We start from the raw sequence: 10434 nt of genomic DNA on the forward strand, positions 1-10434 counted from the left end.
TTGAGCTTTAACTATTTTTTTTTTTTTTCATTTTTCCCTCTTCCTCTAGCTTTTCCCCTTTCTAGGAAGGGTTATTTGGCTTTTGTGGGGCAGCCTGACCCTTTTTGTAGAAGGAAAGCCAGCAGAAGAGTGGCTGCAAGTGGACCCAAGGGGTGAGTCCAAGGGGGGAGCAAGCATATATAATCCCCCACTCCAGATATTCTCCATTTTCCAGTTATTTTCAGTAGTCTGCCTATCTAGTAGCTCCCACGGGATCTCTCTTCTTAGCACTAGTTTCCTAAGGTATAAGGGCAGCATTCTCAAGTGGAGATACAACCTCTTAAGCATTCATATTTAATAACAATAATTTTTAACTCCATTATAAGATGCTGGAAGATGGATTCTCTTTATCAAATAAGAGGAAGAGGTTTAGTTGGGGCAGACTCCAGGAGGATGTCTGGGTGACTGTTAGTTAGAGATCTGAGATGTGCTGACATGTGTATCCTACAGCTTCAGCTTTAACCTCTGTCCTCATGAAGCCAGCTGGGAGATGAGGCTGGAATTAACCTTTCCCTGCTGCAGGACGCCCACAGCTATCTGCTTACAGGGAAGTTTTCTTTCTTTTTTTTTTTCTTCTTTCTTTTTTAATTAGAGTGATTTCATGCAGCTGTTGGCATCTTCCTGCTCCTCCTGTTAACACAAGACTTGTAAGGAGGGTCTCTTTTCAAGAAGGCAGCTGTTTTTCCTCATTCTTTCAATTAATTAGGATGTGAGCTTCCACTACAAAAAAAAAAAAAAACAACAGAAGTTACATTGGGTTCCAGGTTGAGGAGTCATCTGAATTAGAGGTCTACAGGGAAAATAAATTATGCTTATATCCTGTTTAAGAGTGAGGATTTACGTGCTGCAACCTCGTTGGATGTTGAAGCAGTTTATTACACTCAAAGAATGTGTTGTTTACCAGTTTATCCACATTCACAAATGTGGTTGTGGCATTGGCTTGGGCATCTTTCATTCTTGGAGGTAAGCACCTGAAACAGGAGTGGGATCTATCCATCCCCATAGACATGTTGTTGGTATCTGAGTATGAACCTAGGGCGATGGGTAGTAAAAACAGACATAAAGCTTCATCATTACTTTCTTCCTTTATTTTAAAATCATGTAGACTCCTTTAATTGACTCATTTGCAGTAGTGTTTGCAACAGTGCAGCGCTCCAGACCTTGCAGGTCCCCTTAGGACCCCATCTGATAGAGAATGGTGATAGCAGCAACAAGGAAAGCATCTTCTTCAAGGCTTTATACCCTTTTACAGCCAGTTAAAAAATACAAGTCCAGGGCATGCGCACCTGGACCATATTTTAAACTCAGAATGCACCCTGAGCTCAAGGACTAATTCACCTTCTATCACCTGTTGGGGTAAGTGGGAGCAGAAGGTGGTTCATGCCCCCAGACAACATCAGAAGTTTGAAATAGTGCCTCATGAAATCTGAGAATGGGGAAAGTGAGGCAGGAATCCCGTGGGTGATGTTTCCAGAAAATTCTGATGCAATTTGTTAATGTTTGCTGTTCATTTTCAGCCCCGGGGCTCTTGTACAAGTTTTGTTTTTATTTGTGAAGAAATGGGAATTTCTCAGGGGAAAATAACAATGAAACAAATGCAAGGCTGACTGCAAAATCTAGTGAAGTCAAAGTTTGAATTACTTTAAAGTCTGACTGTTGTGGGCAGAGATCACAGGTGATTTTTCAGTGTTTAATGGTTTCAAGACCATCTTTTACCCATTGTTTACCAACTGTGCTGTGAGCAGAGATTGAGGATCTGTGGGAAAAGAGGAGGGAATCCTGCCTTTACCTAGCATCTGCCCTGGCCCAGGTCCCACTTTTCTTTTTGACATAGTTGCATATCCAGTGCTCTTGTTTGTCTGGAGCTTTTGTGTCCTTTAGGGCATTCATAGCTGTGGATTTAACCTGTAGTCTCTGGCATTTTGGCCCCCCATCAGCAATAGCTAGTCCAGGAGATCGTGTGATGCAGCCATGGATCCCATCCATATTTCTGTGCCCTTTCTTTCCCATGTGCATGTGTTTTTTCGAAATACTTTTGCTGGCACATTTTAGCTGAGTGACTGCTTCTGAAAATTGTTCTCATTGTGAAAATCCAGGGTAAATTTAGAAATGTAGATGGCATTATTGTCATTGCATGAAGAAACACTTGACCCCAGCAGAAAAGTGGCCTGTGGGAGCTGCACTTTAAAACTGAAAATGGATTGTGAAGGTCCAGATTTCTGCACAAGAAAAGAAAATGCTACACTGACAAGTTCTTCTCCATAAAGACTCAGGCAGGAAGGTGAGAGCTCTTTGCAGCCAGCTCTGCACCTCCCAAACCACCATAAAGGCAGTGCTCCATCTCTGTCAATGGACAAGGCTTTGCTGGGAAGGGAAGCACATTTCCTTAGGGAACAATCTCTAGGAGTGATTAGATAGTGCCTACGGGTGGGTGGGCAAGCTCAGGGTCATGCTTCATGGAGGACCTTGGTGTGGGTTATTATTGCAAATACCCTGCTGGCAGCAAATCACTCAAACTACAGCTTTCCCTGGGGAACACAGAGGTGTTTCACTCAAAGCCTCTGTCCTGATCCACTAGGTGAAAAGGTTTGGACTCATGAGGCTTGCAGGTATCCCTGCAACAGTGATTAATGTAGATTTTGGCTTTCAGGTCATTTTGAAGGACACCAGGCTTGCTGTGTAGAGCACTATGGGGTCTGCTGTGCCTGACATGTCAGGAGTGCAGAAGGACAGGAGCTGGATGCCCATCTAGCTGGGATTCCCTTGGATAGGGGGATAAGGGTTATCTCTGGGACCCTTGAGGAGAGAGATTGCCTTTCCAAAACTGCCGAAATCAAGCAACAAATGTAAGTGCCGTGTCCTCTAGGGAAGAAGGTGTTGGAATGATTCACGCTACTTAAATAAATGGAAGATCTCTAATAGTGTGTGCAATGAGAACAAGATCCAGCGGAGACAGGGCAGGACAGGCACCTTCTGCAATCTTTGTTTTCTTTAAGGCTGGTTACCCCTCTGCGGGGTGGTTTGGAAGCTGAGACCATCACTTTAACACAGGACTTGCTCAAGAGGAGATAACTTGGCTGCACACTCCTCCAGGTCTCCATCCTTAATGCAATTGGTTTTCAAAAGCTCTCCTCCTCCTCCTCCCCACCCAGACTGATGGGGTTAAACACCTCTGAGGAGGCTGGAGGAAGGAATGTTTTTAATCTCCCTGATTTATTAAAATCGTCTAAAGATAGCCAGCTGCAACAGATAAAACTGCTGCCCTCTGCACTTCAGAAAGATCCTCCCCGAATCCGCTCTGCGCAGAAAACATTGGCAATGGCTTAGTGACCTGAGGGACATGGTGGTACCTGCCTGCCTGTCAGTGGCCAGGGCTGAATTTGGCCAAATTTCCAGCAGGGCTGCCTTCTCCTGGCTCGTGCATCCCCCTCACTGCTTTGCTCATGGAGGGAGAGATTGAGGGGGCAGTGGAGGTAGGCACCGAGCTCGCTGGGAAAGCTGCTCCCAGAAAGGTTTCAAGCCTGGGGTGATAACATAAAGAGGAAGAAATGGGGGGGAAAAAAAAAAGTTCTGGCAAAGAGAGACAGAGGGCAGAGGAAGGATTTTTTTCCTGAGGGGATTTAGTGCTTTTGGTTTCGCTTGCATCAAAATCCTGTAAAGGGCTGGAGAAGGGGGGGATCTCAGAGAAGAGGTTTGGGGATGTGGGGATAGGACATGCGACCCCAGTGCTGGCACCAGGCTTGGATTAAAGATCTGAAAAGATCTGCTTTCAGTCCTACCTTTTTCCACTACTTCTTTATATATATGTGTGTATATACCTGTATATTTATATATGCACACACTCAAATGAGTGTATTTGTGTGCGTGCATTCCTTTGGGTTTTCTACCCAAGATTTGCTGATCTTAAAGACAATGAAGATATTCAGAAGGATTTCTCTGTCCTTCTTCCCCTGCCACGAGTAGATATTAATCATGCTTTGCTCTTCCCCTCCCAGCTGCACTCTCAGGACCACCGGATGAGCTGTGGTCAATATAGTGCTGCAAAACCCCTTCCTTCAAGCTTTCTGTCCCAGGCCGGAGGACGAGCCAAAAGCAGCATCTGAATTCCTGCCCTGCACCTCTCCTGCCACGTAACAAATGGCTGTGACAGGGCAGAGTGGAGATCTCTGCCCTCCAGGCCAAGCCAGGGCTCCTCGGGATGTGACAGCTTTGATTTGTGTCTGTGCAGGATCCACTGGAGACAAAAGACAGCGTCAAGAGTAATTGAATGGACGTGGCAGGCAGACCCAGCAGTGCTCTTATCAGCTGGGGGAGGCAGAGCAGATCCGAGGAGCAGAACAGGCCAGGTACCAGGAACCAGATCTTAGGGTTGCATTCCTCACATAAGTGGAATTTCCCACGGTCCCCACTAAGTTCTCTTTTGTAAATTGAAAAATCTAGAATCTGGAAAGGAAAAAAAAAAAAAAAAAAAAGAGAGAGACTTACTGAAAAAAAAAAGTAATTAATTTCCTGTGCTGTCTTAATCTATAAAGTAATATAATAAAAAGAAACCCTCATCCCAAGCTAGAGGGAGTGTAATGTTTAAACCCCAAGAGAGGCAAAGTTTAATTTAATTTCACAGGTAGTTATTTTGCAAAGCCTCTAAGGGAGGAAACTCTTCCAATGCCACTGCTCCAAGAATTTGGCACAATATAATTTATATTGCCATTGTAGCGAGAGGCCTCAGTGTGTTGTGCGCGTGTGGGCACCTCCACGTACCCACAAAAAAAAACCCTCCTGTGAACTTCTAATGTAGTGATGCAAGGGCAACAGGCAAAGTGGAGAAGAGAGGTGGAGGTGGCCAAAGCCTCAATGAAGGTCTGTGATGAGCCAAGAACAGGATTCCTGGTGTCCCAAGACCATGTCCTGGTTGTTTCTTTAGGATCAGAGTGGCCTCTTGTCCATTTTTTTTTTTACATGCGTTGGGAGAGAAACAGTCTCTAGAGGAATGCTTTGTGGTTTCTCTCTTTTCACTGAAATTAACCCTACACATAAAGCACATACTTCCTCCTGATGGCCTGACTGAATGGCACAACCACATTGAGGTTGTAAAACCTCTTCCCCTTGCTGATCCCACCAAAAACTTTGCTGTGGAGGAGCAGAGCAGTAAGAAGGGGGACCTACAGGTACCATTCACCCTGGTTTCAGATTTGATAGAAGTTCCAGTGAATACCAAGAGCTTTCACTTTGTATAGCCAGAAAATGTCAATAACTCCACAGGCATCCTAAAAAGCCCCAAGTGGTCCAGCCCTTTTTGGCAGTGGTTTACCTTCACTAACTCCCCTGGGCTCTGATCTGGCTTTATCCCAAAGTGAGAAGAAGAGCCCTTTCCCCATGATATTCCCCCCAGTCACTCATCAGACCTGCCATACATCACACACAGAGAGACAGGCTTGCAGAACTGTCTCCCTCCTCCTTTTCTCCCATTATTATTGCATTCCTTTCCCTCTGACGCCCCAGTAGCCAGATGCAGCAGCCTGGGTGAGCTGTAATTTCCAGCCCGTTTGCATGTTAACGATGATGGCCGATGAAGGGATAGAGTCTGACGTGCCATTTATCTAAATTCTGATCTCACGTAGCCCCACAAAAAGGCATATTTCTTAGGGACAAGCCGTTTCTTGCAGCCTGGTGCCCAGAGACCAGGCACTGCCCTCCCTGTTACACAGCCCTGCAATGTGCTCATGGAGCAGCTTTCACAGGAGCTTCTTGCCAAGATCCGTGCTATGATCCTGCTGGCTAATTTCGATCAGGGAGGGACAGTGAAGCCCACATGGGTCACTCCTCTGGAGAAGAAAGACCTAAGGGACTGGAGTTTAATGTCTCAAGGGCATCTGCTTAGCTCTGCTAATCCTTTTGCAGTTCAACAGCTGTCCCGCAGCACTTTGCCACCTGTGAGCTTGTTGAGTGCAAAAGTCCTTTGCTTTGCAGCTAGCTTTGCAAAATTGACATTATTAGGATTTCAAAAAGTTGTTCCCGGTCCAAGATAAACAGCGAAACCGAAGCAGCCTGTGAGACCAGTCTCCTGAAGGGAGAGACTTGAGAGAGCAGATTAGAAAATAAAGGGAGAAAGAAATATATATATAAATCCTGGCCAAACTATGACTAAGGCGAAGATAGGATAATGGCTTTCGGTTCTTTGAAGAACGTAAACACCACAACGCGAGAGCAGATACAGTTCAACGAGATGGATGAGGCTGAGCGGAGAAAAACATTTGCTGTGTGTTAGGAGATGATATGAGGCCACTGCAGATGTTGTGCAGGATGGGGAGCAGAAGTTTTGTGGCTGCCATCCATGTAACGTGGGCAGGCCCATGCATTGGGAACGTGCCCGGATGGTGTGGAGGTGTCAGGCTGACCTAAAATCAGGTGGGAGAAGCCAGTGAAAGGCAGGGGTTTTTCCTCTGATTTTCTTTTGGGTTCAGAATGCGGTGTTTTGGATAACCAGTTACACCAGTGTTGTGTCTCATCTCTCTACGTGTCCAAGGGTGACTGCTTTTCCTGTCTCCTGCTTACTATTTGCTTGCTTTATGATGATTTTGGCTCTTGCTTTTTTTCAGAGAATGGACCCAATATGTTTTTTGTCCTCTGAGGGCTTCCGAAGCAGGTAAAATGTGTATTCTGCGTGGTGATCATGGAGACAAACTCACCATGGCCACTCTTTCCCAGTCCATCACCTCTCTTACACAGAATCATAGAGTCATTTGGGCTGGAAAAGGCTTCTAAGATCATCTATTCCAGCCAGTACATCTTTGTGTCTCTGCTACGAGATGGCTTTCATTCTCCATGGTGATCCAGAGAAGTCACTGGTTCTGGCACAGCCATTTTGGATACCCTTTTGTGGTCTCATGCCCTCATCTTCCTCCTCGTATGGGTTAATATCGAATTGCAGCTTGTGCTATACCCATGTCCCACAGACCTAGCTCAGGCTCCAACCAAACTCCGAGAGGCATTGCAGGTACCGTGACATATGTGGTTCTGGCCAAGATGATTTTTTCAAGACACAAAAACTATGCTACGGGGCTGAGAGGCAAAGAGAGGCTGTGAAACCACTTCTCCAAATAAAATCCATCCATGTTTAAAAGAACCTGGCCTCCTAGACTTGAGGTCTCCGAATGCTCAGGGTGGAACCGGTGCAGCTCTGGCAGAGGACCAGTCCTTGTAAAATAATGGGTACATGAACAAACAATCCCAAAACTTTAATCAGACCTTAATTAAGAGGTGTGGTGCCTCAGAACCGAAGGAGCACTTTGCATTTAAATCCTTTGGTGCACTGCACCAAGGAATTATCCTTCTATCTGCGCTCCCTGGGTGTCACCTCCTTCCAAGGAGGCTCTCAAACAATACTGAGGCCATTGTGACAGCACATTTAAATAACACGGTTAAAATAGGGCCGCTGAGAGATCTTGTTTCTGCTTTTCAGCCCTCCCAAATCAAATCAAATGAATTTGACACAGAAAAAAAAAAAAACAAAAAAAAAACAGAATGAAACAAAACAAAACCCACAACCACAGACCAACCCTCCAGGATTTCCATTCTTTAAAGAAAGTCACCTGGGAGAATCTGTGAAACTGACTTCTCTGACAAATTTGCAGTCTAAGCTCAGGCGTCTGGGAGCAGTTTCACCGTGAGAATATTGAAGTGAAAATTGTTTCATCAAGGAAGCCCATGTAATACTGTAGGAAATAGAAGAATTGGTATTGCTAAGTCTTTCAATTTGATCATGAGTATGCTTTTTGTGGTAAAGCTTCAGCTGCTGCAATAATGGTGTGTTGCTGTATGCCTAGAATTGCCTTGCAGTTGTAGCACACTTGATTACAGAGAAAAACAGAGAAATGTGACAGCTTTACAGCCAGAAGGTAAATAAATGTCTCGGGCATGGTCTTAGCAATCTACTTAAAATAGGCAGCGGTGAAACTTAGACTGGGGGTAGAGGAGGTGTTCTACGTTGCAGATGGGGCTTCTTCCAGCATCACAGTGCTATCTCAAACTCTAACCAGAGGATTTTCCAACAGCTATCAATCTAGGCATAAATATTTGATTGTTAGCTGCCAACCTTCTTAATCCTAAAGAAAAGTAAATTGTCCATGGAGGAGAAGGAAGGATGGAGAGCTCCAAGGTGTTTATGAAGCTGGACTTCTCCCTGTATGTTATGCTCTTGTAATGTTCACCTGATGGCTGTATCCCATGGGAGCATGGAGCAGAGCTATTGGTACCCTTTCAACAAGGCATGAGGAGAGGGCTGGAGACAAATTTTGCTGAAACAGAATACGTGGGGAGCCCTCAGCAGAGCAAGATGTTCAGAACAAGGCAACTCAATAAGGGGGCGTCCCAGATCAGTCTGAGGCAGGGGAAGATTAGAGGCAGAGAGAATTTATTCTCACTTTTTTTCTTTTTTTTTTTTCCCTATGTTATTGCATGGAACAAGGCTCTGCACCTCAGGGGAGCAAGAGCTGGGGCCACTTGAGTGCCTTCTGCTGCCAAACAGATCCTGGAGGAGCCATGTCCTCTCCTAGATGCTGACAGGGTTGTGAGTTAGGGGCTGTTTGCTGATGTGAAGCAAAGGCTAGAATAGATTTTCCTTCTCTGCAATGGTGTTAGCAAACTGTTTCTACTTCTTCAGTCTTGGAAGAGAGCTGCAGCAACTGCCCTCCCTGAGAGCAGCTTTCCATATCTTGGGATAATGCAGCGTAATTCGGACAGCGTGGGAAAATCCTCTGAGATACCCCAGAGAGACGAGGAGAAGATAGCTGGAGGAGGACGTGGGCCTCCCTTTACAGGAGGTCTTTGAGGGCAGGTTACACAAACAGCTGTCAGCGGGGCCATCGGAGAGCTGATCCTGCCCTGGGGGGACGTAATGGACACGGTGACCTTTCCAGGTCCCTTCCCACCCTCTGAGGTTGTGGGCAGAGGGGGTGTGTGTGGAATAAATCCTTTCTGTGCACTCCTCTGACCTACAGCTATATGGAGCTATATGGTGTGTGTGTGTGCATAGGGCTGTATTTGCTGGGTGCAAGCAGTGCCAGATTGAATGCTATGGTGTGGGCTGAGACCTGAAGCAGGTGCAGTTTTTTGGGACTCTTCAGTGCTTGCTGTGTGCCTGCTCATCTTTTCCTTGCTGCTTTAATGATCGATGTAAATCTGGAGAGGCTTGGCTGAGCCTTTTCATGGAGAACTGAGATATTGAGGTCCTAACCTGCAGGCAGGGAACTGGAGACCTCTGCATCTTCCCTGGGGGATATGCTGTCTGTTACCTTCCCATGGTGGGCTGGGGATCACCTGTGCCTTAGTCTGAACACAGAGTCAGAGCAGAACCGGAGCAAAAATGCAGCCACAGAAATGGGGAAGTCTTCTGGTGCCTACAGTTTCGGTGCTGTCACCAATGCTAAAAGAATTGACCAAGGTCATGCACAGATGTCAAGAGGCAAACCCAAGTGTTCTGCGACCAAGGTAACTTTCTAATCCCTATTTCTTTCTAAAATGCTACGGAAGCATTGAACAAAAATTCCCGAGGGTCTTAGAAACCCTTGGAATGTGTTTCTGGGGTGTTACATCTCCTGGAGCAACTGCATGAGAATTTTTTGCTGATTTCACGAAATGGAAATTTCCTCTTATTGCAGAGTGTGGCGATGGCAGGGGGAAGCAGCATCTCCCCTTTGTGTGCTGGGAGCAGCTCCCACGCAGCAGTTTGCGGAGGACGTCCCCTTGGATGGATGGCATCTGGGCTGTGCCCTTACCCTCACGGGGAAGGAATTTGGGGTGGAGCCGGGGGAAAACAATCCCAGCTTCGTAGTGGTGATTAACATGGCCGTTAGATTACGGCACCGGATCAGGTCAGATTAAACAATGAGGTCAGATGAAAAGGAGCCATCTGTGCCTTGCAGCGGGCTGGGATCGCTCTGGGGACAGAGTGTGACCTGATGTCCCGCAGCCTGCCCTCGTCACCGCGACCACCGCTGCCACCTCCAGCAGCCCCCTTCCCACCGTGGCTGGAAGGGAAAGAAAGCACTGAAGTGCTCTGAAAAGAAGCATTCTGCCCAAATCTAATCAGCTTCAGATAGGAAAATACCCCCCGTGGTGGAAGGGGAGGTCCTGTCCCCAGTACACTTCCCCGTCTCCATTTCCCCTTTCCTCTCCATGAGTTGGGGATGTCAGGAATGATGGGGTGAAGGTTGGAAGGTGGGAAGTTCATCACGCCCAAGGTGTTTGGGGATGGGCAGGATGGGTTTTGGGAGGGTTTGTCATCCCATGTGCAACGTAGGGGTGGGAAGCATGCAGAGGTGTGAGAAGTATCTGCACCAGAAACTCCTGCTGTTGTTCTGGCCGCACTTCTCACATTTTATTTACTCTGTTTCTGTG

At 46.5% G+C, this 10434-nt stretch overlaps 1 long non-coding RNA gene across 2 annotated transcripts; it reads left to right on the forward strand.

Annotated features, from left to right (window-relative positions):
- Positions 1-742: 742 nt before the first annotated feature.
- LOC311430028 lies at positions 743-7162 on the forward strand. Of its 2 annotated transcripts, none has more exons than XR_014688501.1 (4): positions 743-1002; positions 4035-4385; positions 6636-6682; positions 6766-7162. It is a non-coding gene; the product is annotated as an uncharacterized lncRNA (long non-coding RNA). The 2 variants fall into 2 exon arrangements; XR_014688502.1 differs by having other exon boundaries at positions 4268-4385.
- Positions 7163-10434: the final 3272 nt, after the last annotated feature.

Source organism: Aythya ferina (assembly GCF_964211825.1).
Source record: "Aythya ferina genome assembly, chromosome: 1".
NCBI classification, from domain to species: Eukaryota; Metazoa; Chordata; class Aves; order Anseriformes; family Anatidae; genus Aythya; species Aythya ferina.